Source organism: Peromyscus californicus, unplaced genomic scaffold, assembly GCF_007827085.1.
Source record: "Peromyscus californicus insignis strain IS unplaced genomic scaffold, ASM782708v3 Scaffold_2__1_contigs__length_46816999, whole genome shotgun sequence".
NCBI lineage: Eukaryota > Metazoa > Chordata > Mammalia > Rodentia > Cricetidae > Peromyscus > Peromyscus californicus.
In genome coordinates, this window is record NW_026294540.1 from 45,389,530 (window position 1) to 45,404,759 (window position 15,230).

A 15,230-nucleotide genomic window follows, 5' to 3' on the forward strand; every position below is an offset into this window, starting at 1 on the left:
AAAAAAAAAAACCCAAAAAATTTTTTTAAATGTGACTCCTAAACACTGCTCCTACTGTGTGCTCAGAAATGGTTTCCCAAAACGAACCTCAGGTCCTGAGATTTGTCTCAGATTCTTTCTTACTGTTCCAACTTAGGCCATGGAGCCAGACTGCTTTGGGGGCGAGGTGGGTCCCCAACCTAACCTCTAACAGGCAGCCATGGAAAGTGACCTCTCGAGGTCTTAGTTGCTCTTGTGGCTGCGGTAATGAGATACCAGACCAGAAGCAACTTGAGGGAGGGAGGGGAAATGTGGCGGGGCTGGTCACATTGTATCCACAGTCAAGAAGCAGGGAGCGGGCAGGAAATAGGGCTGAGATACAAACCCCTTCCACAATCTTTGCTAAACAGCACCACCAACTGGAGAGCACTTACCCAGACATGTGGCCGAGGGGGCCATTTCACACAGAAACCACAGTAGTTTCTGGGTGAGTAACTTGGCTGTGGCACAGGCCTCATGAGGTATTACTTGTGTGGGACTACAGCCTGGGCCTGGGTCCCGTGACACACCAGCGAAGGCCTTGCCACAGGCTGGACCAGGTGGGAGAGCTGGAAAGTCTGAGGAGCTTCTTTAGGGCCTGGTGAAAGAGACCTTGGGAAATACGCAGTGCATCAAATGAACCAGTGTGCGTGCGTGTGTGTCTGCGTATGTGTGCATGGCACTTGTGCACACACAGAGGCCAGAGGAGGGCATGCAGTGTCCTACTTTATTACTCTGCCTTATTTCCTTGAGACAGGGTCTCTCATGGAACATGGAACTAGGTTGGTGGCCAGTAAGCCCCAGCAACTCTCCAGTCTCCACCTTCCATAGCCCTGGGGTTACAAGTGTTCTGTTGCCCAGCCCCCACTTCCTTCGGGTGGTTTCCGAGGATTTGAATTCAAGTCATATGCTGATACAGCAGTGCTCCTAACCTGCTGAGCCATCTCTCCAGCCCTAAAATGTACCATCTTAACTATTTAAAAATTTATTACATTTTTTATTTACTGTGGTGGAGGTGTGTGCAAACTATGATTTGTGTGGAGAAGTGCTTTCTAGGAGTTGGTTCTCTCCTTTCACCTGTGGGACCTGGAGATCAAACACGGGCCATCAGGCATGGTTGCAGGTGCCTTCACTTGCTGAATCATTTTGCTGGCTCCTATCTTAATCTTTTTTAAAAAGATGTATTTATATTTTTATTTGTGTGCAGATGTCTGTGTGGGAGTATGTGCACATGCATTCAGGTGCCACAGAGTCCAAAAAAGGGCATCAGATCCCCACTTTGAGCTGGAGTTACAAACCACATGGGTGCTAGGAACTAAACTCAGGTCCTCTGCCAAACAAGTGTTCTGGCTGGGTTTCTGTTGGTTAGATAAACACCATGACTATGCAGCTTGGGAAGGAAAGGGATTGCCTCATCTCACAACTCGGAGGTCACACTCTATCACTAGGGAAGCAAGAGACCATGGAGGAACACTGTTTCCACTTTTTGTCTGTTGTAAATAATGCTGCTGAGCAGATGTGTCTGTTCTGTCCTGCCTACAGCCCTCTCAGGATATAGCTAGGGGTAGAATTTCTGAGTCGTGTGTGTTGAATCAGCCCCCACAAAAGCAAACACAATCTTTCAGACCAGTCAACCTATAGGGTCCCAGCACATCAGCACCATGGACAGCACAGTCTGACTTGCTACTAAGACCCTCTGCTAAACCCCCAATGAGCCTACACCCTCCAGATCCCTGAGTTTCAGGGGTGAGGAAGCAGATAAAAATGAAAATTCAGAGACCGGGGAGCTGGCTCAGTGGTTAAGAGTCTTGTTGCTCTTGCAGAGAATCTGGGTTCAATTCCCAACACATTCTAGCTAATAACTGTCTGTAACTTCAGTTCCAGGGATCAGATGCCCTCTTCTGGCCTCTGCTGGCTTCGGCATGCACAGACTTACGTGAAGGCAAAACACTGATACACACAAAATAAATTATTTTTAAAAAATGAGAATTCAGCCCAAGCTATGCCACATGGTAATGCCTCCATCCTAATCATCTAGTGCCTCCTTTCCCTGCTGTTCCAACTCCATCAGCATCCTTTCTTTGTACTTTATTTTATGTTTACGGATGTTTTGTCTGCATGGGTCTCTGTGCACAACATGCGTGCCTGGTTCCTTCAGAGACCAGAAGATGGCATCAGATTCCCTGGAGCTGGAGTTCCAGATGGTTCTGAGCTGCCATGTGGGTGCTGAGAATGACATTCAGGTCCTCTGGAAGAGCAGCCAGTGCTCTTAATCTCTCAAAAATTATTATGAACCAGCCTTAATAATCTTCTTCCCAGGGACCCAGAAGAGAAGCTATGAATGGTGTGAATTATTTTTGGGAAAAGAAGTGCACTGAGCTCTTAGTCTGTCCACTTTATTCCTCTGGGATAAAGTTCTATCTACACAGCTTCAGTCCTGCTCTCATGCCTAGCTCCTTTCTTGCCTGATTTCTCTCCACATTTATCTGCTGTCCCTTCTATGTTCTATCTTAATTCTCTCATCTTAGTTCTGCCCCATCTTGGTCTTTCTCATCTCATTTTTCCCCGTCTGGCTCTTTCTCATCTTCCGTCTCATTCTTCTAGTTCTCCATCTAGTTCTCCATTCAAAATCCTCCAAATCCTCTGAGGTTTACAGTTATATATCCATGCAATAACAGTGCTCTAGCTAAAGCAAGGTCACCAGGCTTGAATTCCTACAGGGTCATAAAGGCAGACAAGAGATTTCCTCAGGCAGTGACCGTCAGTCAGGCTTTCTTTCACAACCCAAAAGGGGAGTGAGGAGGTCAACTAAGAGCTAAAGTCCGTTAATATATCAGAAACAACTACATTCCTCGAGGTGGTTAGGTAAATATTAGGAGTCTATAATGTTAGTATAAATACCACTAAGGCTGTATAAGAAAGGAGGGTCTGGCGGGGCAGTGGTGGCACACACCTTTAATCCCAGTACTCAGGAGGCATGAGTTCGAGGCCAGCCTGGTCTACAGCGCGAGATCCAGGATAGGCACCAAAACTACATGGAGAAACCCTGTCTCGAAACAAAACAAAACAAAACAAAACAAAAACAAAAGAAAAAAGAAAAAAAGAAAGGAGGGTCTGAGCTTAATTTACCTTAATTCAGGAGATCATTTGGTCTTGGATGCTTGATAGGTATTTCAGATAAAATACACTGTTAGGAGTTCTTGGAAGCATATACAGCATATAAGAAAATCACTGCAGGAATCAGTTAATATATATACAAAAGCTAAAATATCACCAAGACTTCTTAAGCTATGGATCGACCTTTGGAAAAGTCCTTGACGTTTCCAAGTAGTAGCTTTTGTTATAGAGCCGGATTCCATTGCGTTTCCCTGTGGCTTGCAGCATTAATCACCAAGCCATCTCTCCAGCCCTGGTCTTGAACTCTTGATCTTCCAGCCTTCACCTCCTGAGTTCTGGGAGTTTCACCAGCAGTGCTTCAGTTCCTGAATCTCTATTTGTTCTTTATGTATTTGAGTAACTCTGTCACCAGCTGTCACCTCTTCCGTCCCCAAGGCCACTGTCTAAAGTAACTTCCCTGTCCCCGCCAGCCCTGTTTCCTTGCCTAAAGCAAGTTCATTCTTCACAGTTGCTTATGTGTGGATCATTGATATTTAGTATTTATTTAGTGTGTATGTGCGCTCATGTATGTACACTGGAGCACACAAGTGTGGAAGTCAAAGGAAGAATTTTGAGCTGGGCAGTGGTGGCCCATGCCTTTGATCCCAGCACTCAGGAGGCAGAGGCAGGAGGATCTCCATGAGTTCAAAGCCAGCCTGGTCTACAGAGTGAGTTCCAGGACAGCCAGGGCTACACAGAGAAACCCTGTCTTGAAAGGAAGACTTTTTGAGAGTTAATCCTTACATTCCACTATTTGGAATGAACTCAGGCTGTCAGGTGCAGGGGAAGTGCATTTACTCACTGAACCACCCCACCAGCCACTTTGTTTTTATTATCTTATTGTGACAGGACAAATTTCAGAGGGACAATTTAAAGGAGGAAACCTTTCTCTCTTTCTCTCTCTCTCTCTCTCTCTCTCTCTCTCTCTCTCTCTCTCTCTCTCTCTCTCTCATTCTTATTTTGTTTTGCTTTGTTTGTCTAAATTAATTTTTTAAATGATGTGTGTATGAGTGTGTTTATGTGTGTACTTGTGAGTGCACGTGCCTCTGTGTCCAGAGGGGGCATCAGAGCCCCTGGAACTGGAATTACAGGTCATTGTGAGCCGCCATGTGGGTAGGTTCCAAACCCTGCAAGAGCAGCAGATGCTCTTAATGGCTCAGCCATCTCTCCAGCCCACATACTGGGTTTTGATTTCCCAGGACTACGAGAAAAAAGAAGGTGCTTTGAGGCTTAAGCAAGGGGAAATGTACATGCACTTAACTATATAAATATAACTTTCTCAGCCTCGTTAGCTTTGCTTGTGTGCATATGACTTCAGGATTGATCACTTGGTATTGGATAATCAACTGGGGGCTCTTCCCTTGGAAAAACTAGTCTCCTGCTCTCAGCATTCCTTGTTGCCTGCAGTTCTTTGTCTAGGGGTGGACCCCGTGAGATTTCCCCCTCCACGCTACATGTCTACTGGTGTTATCATTGTCCATGTCTTGTTTCAGCAGCTCATATTATTGAGCTATCATAGGTGAAGCTTCCTGTCATTTCTAGGAGACACCATCTCACAGCACATGTCCTGGTCTTCTGGCTCTTACAATCTTTCTGCTCTCTCTTCCACAGTTAACCCTAAGTGCTAGGTTCAGGAGTTGTCTTGTAGATGTATCTATCCATTGGAGCCTACCTGCAATCAGTAGTTCTCTGCGGGCTTTTGTTTGTTTTTTCTTTCTTCCTTCCTTCCTTCCTTTCCTTCCTTCCTTCCTTCCTCCCTCCCTTCCTTCCTTCCTTCCTTCCTTCCTTCCTTCCTTCCTTCCTTCCTTCCTTTTGTCCTTTCTTTCTTTGGTTTGGTTTTTTTGGGGGGTTGTTTGGGGTTGTTTTTGTTTATCAAGACAGGGTTTCTCTGTGTAGTCCTAGCTGTCCTGGAACTCACTCTGTAGACCAGACTGGCCTTGAACTCAGAGATCCACCTGCCTCTGCCCCCCCCCCCCCCCCCCGAGTGCTGGGATTAAAGGTGTATGCCACCATCACCCACCTTGTTCTCTGCGTTTTGACTAGTGACTTTCTCTAATAGTCTCCATCTGCGGGGAAGAGAAGCTTCTCTGATTAAGGATGATATCTACACTTGTCTGTGGGTGTAAAGATTAGTTTTTAGAATATAATTAGGAATTATGCTGGTTTAGGCAAGTGGCAGTGGTCGATTCTCCTTTAAGATCCATGACCTCAGCCGGGCGGTGGTGGCGCACGCCTTTAATCCCAGCACTTGGGAGGCAGAGGCAGGTGGATCTCTGTGAGTTCGAAGCCAGCCTGGTCTCCAAAGTGAGTTCCAGGAAAGGCGCAAAGCTACACAGAGAAACCCTGTCTCGAAAAAACGAAAAAACCAAAAAAAAAAAAAAGATCCATGACCTCACCAGCCCTGGGAAGTTGGCTATGGGCAGGTTTGCCTCCTGCTGAGTTCAATTAGACAATTGTTGCTTCTCAGCAGGAGCGAGTGTCAATGTTGCACCTTTTGAAATATGTTTGCAGAGCTGGTCATAGTTGAGAACCACAGGCTTTACAGCTGGGAGAGACTATTGCTTAACCAAAGGCTTACTTTATTTTCCACCACTAGGGGGCTCCCATCGTGGTATTCAGGGATCTGGTGGGAAGAAGGCAGCTTTCTGGGAGTTCTGGAAAGGGAAATTGTAAGAACAGTATGGAAGAGCCGGGTATCTCCTTGCCTTTATTTATTTACTTACTTACTTGTTTGTTTGTCCATCCATCTATCTATCTATCTGTTTGTTTGTTTTTTGAGACAGGGTTTCTCTGTGTAGTTTTGGTGCTTGTCCTGGATCTCGCGCTGTAGACCAGGCTGGACTCGAACTCACAGAGTGCTGGGATTAAAGGCGTGCACCACCACCACCCGGCTTCCTTGCCTTTATTTTATTGAAGGCAGGAAAGAACTAAAATAAGCTTAAAAACAAGTGAAACAAAAGTAGCAGCCATAGGCGCTCATCTGGAGACACAAGACCAGGTGGGGCACGATGGAAAAAGATTTGAGGCCATTCCAGCACTCAGGGTCAGAGGCAGTTGGATCTCTGGGAGTTGGAGACCATCCAGGGCTACACAGTGAGACTCAGTCTCAAAGAACAAACAAAAAAGAAAAAGAGTTTGAGGCCACCCCCTGGGTTATAGCATAAGACCTTGTCTCAAGAATAAAAAAAAAAAAAACCTGAGGATGAGGCCCATTTGGTGGAGTGCTTGCCTAGCATGCCTAGCACGAAGGAGGTCCTGGGATCCATCCCTAGCCCTGCATAAATCAGGAAGAGTGGTGCCCAAATGTCATTCTACCACCTGGAGGTAGAGATAGAAAGATCAGAAGTTCAAGGTCATCCTCAGCTACATAGGGAGTTCAAGGCCAGCCTGGGCTTTTTAAGCACCACCACCACCACCACTATTCTTTCAAGACAGGGTTTCTCTATGTAACCCTTGCTGTCCTGGAACTCACTCTTTAGACTAGGCTTCGAACTCGGAACTAACAGCTTTTTCCCTTTTTTCATATGCATCCTCTTGCTCTGTCCTCGATTTAAACATTCTTTTATACATTAAAAAATGTTATTTATTGGTGATGGCGCCTTTAACCCCAGCACTCAGGAGGCAGAGGCAGGTGGATTTCTGTGAGTTTGAGGCCAGCCTGGTCTACAGAGAGTTCTAGGACAGCCAGGGGTACATAGAGAGACCCCATCTTTTTTTTTTTTTCAGAGCTGAGGACTGAACCCAGGGCCTTGCGCTTGCTAGGCAAGCACTCTACCACTGAGCTAAATCCCCATCCCTGAGAGACCCCATCTAAAAAAAAAAAAAAGGTTATTTATTGTATGTGTGGGCATGCACATACCGTGACTTGCATTCTAAGGTCAGAGAACAATTTACTGGAGTCAGCTCTCACCTTTCACATGTGAGTCCCTTGGGTTGAACTCAGGTGTCAAACTTGGTGGCAAGCCCCTTTCCTAGCTAACCCATCTCGCAGGGCCCCTTGATTTAAACACTCCAATTTTGCTTTTACTGAAACTCAACCATGTGAGAGGGAAGAGTGGAGGATTCTAAAACATGCCAGAGAAAGAAGACAAAACCACAGCCTGTCGGGAGGGATTTGTTCCATTTTAGTTTTGACCTCCTGTTTGGAAACACTTTAATCTATTCAGGTGTGGGGATAGAACCCAGCACCTTACACACAGCGGGCAAGCACTATACTTGAGCTATGCCTTGGGTTTCAAGCCCAGTGGACTGTACATCTTGGCCTTCACCCCATGTGGCAGATGTTGTTCTTACTCTGTCTGAGCGATGGAAACAGGTCCAGAGGCCCGAGTGATTCACCTAGTCATACTTCAGAGCTGGAAACATTACAGCTTTTAAAGTATTTAATTTTTTAACTTAAAATACAATTCCATTATTTTCTCCTTCCTTCTCTCCTGGCTCCAACCCTTCTTTTGTTCTCAGAGATCAACCCCAAATCCCAACCTCTACCTGGATTTTTTGTCATTCTTTTGATTTTGTTTTTTGTTTCTTTGAGACGGGGGTCTCTATGTAGACCTGGTTGTCCTGAAGTTCATATGTAAGCCTCAAACTCAGAGATCTCCTGCCTCTCCTCTGGGATGCTGGGATGAAAGGTGCATGCCAATACACCTGGTTTTTTGTGTTTTGTTTTTGTTTTTTTAAGACAGGGTCTCACACTGGGACCCCATTAACTAGGCTGGTCGGCCAGTGAGTCCCAGGGAATCTTCCTCACCTCTGCCTCTCCGCACTGGGATTACACACGTAATCCGGATTTTCACATGGGCGCTAGGCACCCGGCTCAGGTCACCCTATCTCCACAGGTCCTCGCCTCCCTCCACACCCAGTGCATTCAGTGTTGAGGACTGAAGCCAGGACTTCATGGACACCAGGTCAACACTCTGCCGTCTGGACCACATATCCAGCTCCTCTTTTTTTAAGACAGGAATTCATGTGGTTCAGCCTGGCCTCCAACTTGATAAAATAGCAGAGACTGGCCTTGAATTCCCATCCTTCTTCCTCTGCCCCTGAGTGCCGGGGTGATCAGAATGCTCCCCAACACCTGACAATAGGTCACTGACTTTTAGCGCTGAATGATATTGCTTTGAAAGAGCCCAGCTTCTAGAATCTTAAAAACAACTCACAGATAGCTGAGTGTCCCACCTCCCTAGCACTCTCACACATTTTATTCTTATTCCTTAATTTGGGAAAAGGCTAAAAATATTAACAAATCCAGCCTTACTGAGAATTGGGTTAAAAAAGCTATTGAAACAGAAAACGACAATAATTTTTAAATCTGGTCTGTGTGTATGTGTGTGCCTGTAGGTACACACACACACACACACACACACACACACACACACACACACGTATGTAGAGGTGGGCACATATGTGTATGGAGGCCAGAGGTCAGCCTTGGATGTCCTCATTCAGGAGTTATCTATCTTGGTGTGTGTGTGCAGGTGAGCTTGAGTGTGTGCAGGTATGTGTGAATGCATGTGTGGCCAGAGGTCAATGTCAGGTATCTTCTTCCTTAGTTGAGCTCTATTTAAAAAAAAAAAAATTTATTATGCTGTGGGATGGTCTGTATGTCAAGTGTGTTGCTGATTGGTCAATAAATAAATCACTGATTGGCCAGTGGCCAGGCAGGAAGTATAGGCAGGACAAGGAGGAGAATAAAGCTGGGAAGTGGAAGGCTGAGTCAGAGAGACACTGCCAGCCGCCACGATGACAAACAGCATGTGAACCAGTAAGCCACGAGCCACGTGGCAAGGTATAGATTTATAGAAATGGATTAATTTAAGCTGTAAGAACAGTTAGTAAGAAGCCTGCCATGGCCATACAGTTTGTAAGCAATATAAGTCTCTGTGTTTACTTGGTCGGGTCTGAGCAGCTGTGGGACTGGCAGGTGAGAGAGATTTGTCCTGACTGTGGGCCAGGCAGGAAAACTCTAGCTACATTATTATGTATACAGAAAAGGGTGCCAGATCTCATTATGGATGGTTGTGAGCCACCATGTGGTTGCTGGGTATTGAACTCAGGACCTCTTAACCTCTGAGCCATCTCTCCAGCCCACCAAGCTCTACTTTATGTTTTATGTTATTGCTACACTATTATAACATATTATTTAAATATAAATAAAATAATATATAGTGTTAATCTTACGTGTATGAGTGTTTGCCTGTGTGTGTGTATGGACATGACATGTGGCCAGAGGAGGGCATCAGACCCCCAGGAACTGGAGTTACAGATGATTGTGGGACTCCAAATGGGTTCTAGGAACCAAACCCTGGTCGTCTGCAAGAGCAGTAACTGTCCTTAACCAATGAGAGCTCTCTCCAGCCTCACCCACCTTATTTCTTTGAGATGAGATCTCTCAATGAGCCTAGAGAGCACCAGTTCTGCTAATCTGGGCCAATGAGCCTGGGGATCCTCACCTTTCTGCCCCCACTGACCACCAAACAATAGAGTTACAAGCACATGCCTTCACATTTTATGCAGTTGCTGGGGATCGAACTCAGGCCCTTATGCTTGCACAAGACCTTTTCCAGCCAAGCCACCTCCTCAGTCCCCAACCAGCACCTTACTTTTATGAGACAAGGTCTCTTACTGGAACCTGGGGCTCACTTTGTTAGGCTCATCTGACTGGCCAGGGAGCCATTGGGATCTCTGCCTGCCTCTCCTTCCCCAGACCTGGGTTATAACTGTGTGCCACCATGCCTAGATTTTTTGGTAGATGCTGGGAACTGAACTCAGTTCCTCATACTTGTGTGGCAAACACATAACAAATGGAGTCCTCTCCTTAGCCACTGAAAGTGCCAGTGAAGACCATTTCTCCCCTTCCCTTCCGTTCCCTCACTTTCCATTCCATCTCTTCCCTCCACATACTCATTTATCCCTCCTCTCTCTCCAGGTCCCTTCCTTGTTCTCTTCCTCCTGCTATTTGCCCCTTCCATTTCCCATCCTTCCTTCCCCTCCCTTTTTTCTTTCATCTGGGCCTCAGGTTGTCCAGGCTGGCCTCAAACTTCTATATAGCCTAGGATAATCTCCTGCTTCTCCTGCTTCTACCGCCTGAGCTTGGGATTATGGGACCATACCACCACACCTGGTTTATGCTGGCGATGGAACCCAGGGGCAGACCTGGGTGGAAATATTCCTCAGTATCCTGCTCTGTGGAAAAGGAAGCCAGGACACCGAGTGCAGGCAGATTGCACTGGAGGTGAGGACCGTGGATGAGCATGCAGAGCATGCCGAGCAGTTGCAGTGAACTCCCTGCGCTCCGTGTGCTAACTGGGGAGTCTAAGGGAGAAGAAATGTCTGCGTTTCTGTTGTCTTCGCCCCTTTCAGAAGGAGGCTGTATTATTTAGGAGAATTTGTAGAGCCCCAGGAGGTATCTTGTTATTGAAGTTGAAATATTTCTTGAGCCTCCTTCATCACGGTTGTTTTTAGCTTCATTGTCATAAATGAAATTGGGGTGGAGATTTCTCTTCCTCCTCCTCCTCTTCTTCTCTTTTTCAAGTAGGTTTTTGTTTGTTTGGGTTTTTGTTTTGTTTTTTCAAGACAGGGTTTCTCTGTAGCCCTGGCTGTCCCGGAACTCACTCTGTGGACCAGGCTGGCCTCAAACTGATAGACATCCACCTGCCTTTGCTTCCTGAGAACTGGAATTAAAAGCGTGAGCCACTACCCAGCTCTGGTGGGTCCTTAATATGTAGCCTGGGATGACCTTGAATTTGAGATCCTCCTGCCTCAGCCCCTGGAATTCTGGAATCACAGGTGTACACCACCCCCACCAACTTCTTTTCATTTCCTTATCCCACCCCCACCCCACCCCCACCTCTGTCTTAATCCCTACTTCCTTTTAAAAACTGTCATTACATTTGTTTTTTGGGGGAATACATACATGTGCTGCAGCAAGTGCGTGGAGCTCAGAGAAAAACTGATGGAGTTTGTTCGCCTTCCACTACGGTTCGTGAGTGAGAGCATCAGACTCCCGCAGTAAGTCTCGGTTAGCCCAGGACGATCTCGAACTTCTGAACCTCCCGCTTCCACCTCCTAAATGCTGGGATCACAGCACCGCCATGCCTGCCTTATCCCACACTTGGGATGGAACCCAAGTCTCCTAGCAGGCTAGGCAAGCAAGCGCTCTACCAACGTAGCCGCGGTCCCAAGCCCTCAGTGGCTGCTTCCCATTGTCTCCAGGGTGTTATCCCGGAGTGAGGACATTCTTTCGCTTCCTCTGTTCCTGTTCTTGGGAAAAACAAACGCTGGACGTGACGACAGCAGCTCGCGCTGAGTAGTTTCACTGTAGTGCTCCTTACGCTTGGCTAAGCTGCTCTGGAAAGGATGGAAACGGTTTACGTCACCAGCAGCGGGTGGAAGGTCGTGTTTCATAGCACTGTGGGAAACTATTAGACAGGAGGGCTGGAAGAGCTGTTGGACGCACAGAACACGTTTAGGACGTGCAAGGGAGGCCCTGGCTTCCGTCACAAAAGCATTACCCCTCCCCAGTCAGACGACAACAAACCCGGCCTGGTGACACTAGGGGTGGAGGCAGGAGGATGAGAAGTTGAAGGTCACCCTTAGTGAGTCTGAGGCCAGCCTAGGCTACATGAGACTGTGCAACCCCCCCCCCCCCCCAAAAAAAAGTCTAGGGCTGGGGAGATAGGTCAGTGAGTAAAAGGCTTGTTACCTAAGTGTGATCCCTAGAACCCACGCTTGGAGAGAATGGACTCCACAGAATTATTATCTGACCTACAGAGACCATGGCATGTGCACGCCTGCATTCACACCTGAAAACCCACAAGATAAAAACTAGTCCCTTGGGGGATGTGGTGGCATACTCTTTAATCATGAAGCAGACGCAGGTGGATCTCTGTGAGTTCCAGGACAGCCTGGTCTACAGAGTGAGTTCCAGGACAGCCAAGTCAACACAGAGGAACCCTGTCTTGAACCCCTTCCCACCAAAAAAACAAACAAACAAACAAAACACACACACACACACACACACACACACACACACACACACACACACACACACCAAAAAACAAAAAACAAAAACAAACAAACAAAAACTTGCTTAAATTTCTGAAAAATAACGGGGGCTGGGTTTGTTCAAAGACTAGACTCCCTGATAAACAGACAGACAGGGAGAGGGGCCAGGGCTAGGTAATAAAGGCCGCAGCTTCCAAGATGTCAGCTTCTTCCTCACCCTGCTGACCCCAGACAAAGGCCTGGAAGCTGAAAACAAAGGCCTTCCAGGCTTTTGTCTCCACCAGCAGGACCCTGCTGCTCGGCTAGGTCAAAAACTTCAAGCCTGCTCAGTTGTGGGCCAATCAGCCATCCTGTCTTTCTTCAAACTGACCAACCCTAAATTAGAGAGGAAGACTTCAGAGACTTGAGAACCCCAGCCCTCCCAGAAGAGACGGGATTTTTCAGCCTCTGCTTTGCAGAGTCTCTTTCTCTAGGCATATCTGCATGTGTGTGCTTCCTCACGCCTGTCTTCACGTCTGCTGCTGTTTAGGGTGTTGTCGATTTCCCTACTGACACCTGCTGTGCTGAAGATTTTCCTGCCTTTTAATTCCTTAATTGGAAAATGAGACCAGTAAAGACCCTTAGACTGTATTTCTAGGACTTAGGAGGCAGAGGCAGGTAGATCTCTGTGAGTTCAAGGCCAACCTGGTTTATATAGTAAATTCCGGGACAGCCAGGGCTACATAGTGAGACCATGTCATGGAGAAAAACAAAAGAAAAAGTTAATGAGCGCAATTTGTTTTTATATTGTCTCACAACATTTATTTATTTATTATTTATTTAGCATGTGTGTGTGTGTCTGTGTGTGTGTGTGTCTGTGTGTGTGTGTCTGTGTGTGTCTGTGTGTGTGTGTCTGTGTGTGTGTGTGTCTGTGTGTGTCTGCGTGTGTGTGTCTGTGTGTGTCTGTGTGTGTCTGTGTGTATTCGCTTGCGCTCGAATGTGGAGGTCAGAGGACAACTTGCAAGACTCAGTTCTCTCCTTCCACCTTGTGGATCCCAGGGATCAAGCATCAGCTTATCAGGCCTGGTAGCCAGTGTTTGTTTGTTTTTTACTGCCTGAGCCATCCTGCAGCCCTCCACCCCCTGCCTCACTTTAAAGTCTTATTTCAGTATGCAAATGCTTTCCAAGCCTCTGCTTCTGTGATATTTTTCTATTGGTCCAAACAAGTTATGTGATTGGCCCTGAGGGGGTGGGGGGAGCAGCACTCCCCAAAGGTGTGGACACTCAGAGATGCAGACATACTGGGAGTCATTACTGCAGTAATCTACGACGTGATCCTCTCTGCAGTAAGTTGCTGCTTCATGTTTCTTCATATTTGTAAGTAGTGATTTTGCATGACCAGCTTATTTACCTACGTGCAGTGAGAATATTGAGCGTGTGTGTGTGTGTGTGTGTGTGTGTGTGTGTGTGTGTGTGTGTGTGTTGTTGTTGTTGTTGTTGTTTTCAAGACAGGAGACAAGATTTCTCTGTGTAGCCTTGGAACTGGAACTCACTCTGTAGCCCAGGCTGGCCTAGAACTCACAGAGATCTGCCTGCCTCTGCCTCCTGAGTGCTGGGATTAAAGGTGAGCGCCACCACCACCCGGCCAGCCCTAAATTTTTATTTAATAATTTAGTTTATGTGCATCTTCATGAGCCTCATTGTATGAGCACCAAACACACACACACAGTGCTTGAGCAGACCAAAAGAGGGTGTTGGATTCTCTGGAACTGGAGTTACAGGTGATTCTGAGCTGTCCAGTGTGGGTACTGGGAACTGAACCTGTGTTCCCTACAAGGGCAGGTGTTTATCTACTATGTTATCTCTCCGGCCCTTTTAAATTTTTATTTGTTTATTACATTTATTTACTTATTTTGGGGGGGCACATGCCGTGGCACACCAGTGGAGGTCAGAAGAGAACCTGCAGGAGCCAGTTCTCTCCTTCCATCGTGTGGGTCCCAGGGCTGAACTTGGGTTGCCAGCCTTAGCATTAGCAGCAAGTACCTACCTCCTTTGCCCACTCAGCCATCTGGCTGATTTTTTTTTTTTTTTTTTTTTTCTCTTTAAGGCAGGGTCTCACTATGTACCTCTGGCTGGCCTGGAACTTACTATGTAGACCAGACTGTCCTTGAACTCACAGTGATCGTCCTGTCTCTGTCTCCTGAGTGCTGGGATCAAAGTGTGCAGTACCACCCCAGCTAGCAGTGGCTTTTTTATATGGGTGCTGAGGGTCAAACTCGGGTTGTTACACTTCTTTAACACGGACTTCACTGACTGAGCCATTTTCCCACCTAAGATGTCTTTTCTTTTTTTTTTTTTAAAAAAAAGATTTATTTATTATTATATATACAGTGTAATGTCTGCATGTATCCCTGCAGGCCAGAAGAGGGCCCCAGATCTATTACAGATAGTTGTGAGCCACCATGTGGTTGCTGGGAATTGAACTCAGGACCTCTGGAAGAACAGCCAGTGCTCTTACCCTCTGAGCCATCTCTGCAGCTCCTGTCTTTTCTTGTTTGTTCCTTTGAGACAAGCTCTCACTGTGTAGTTCAGGCTGGCCCCAAATTCCCCACACGCTTGCTTCAGCTTTGCAAGTGTCCGGGATTACAGGTGTGCACCACCATACCCAGCTCAAGACCTCTGTGTTGATGGACTACCTGGCTATTCCTAAGTCCACTTCTCTTCCCAGCACTGTAATAACTGTGACTGTGTCCCCATAATACGGGTCTCATGGTGATGGGATCTGCCTTCTTGTCTGTCTTCATCTACATGGCATCCTTACCATCAACACATAGTACGTGCTCTATGAGCTCACACAGTGGGGTCGTGAGCTGGATCAGCAGGCAGAGCAGAGCCATGTCTGCAGCCTGAATTCAGCGCCTCACATGTGCTCTGTAGCACACCCATGCCCCTCCACAAAGTAAATAACAACAATGTGTTAGTTACTTTCATGTTACTGTGACAAAATCCTGGGCAGAAACAGGGGAGTGTGATGGTTAATATTGTCAGCCTGACGGGGTCTAGAAGCACTG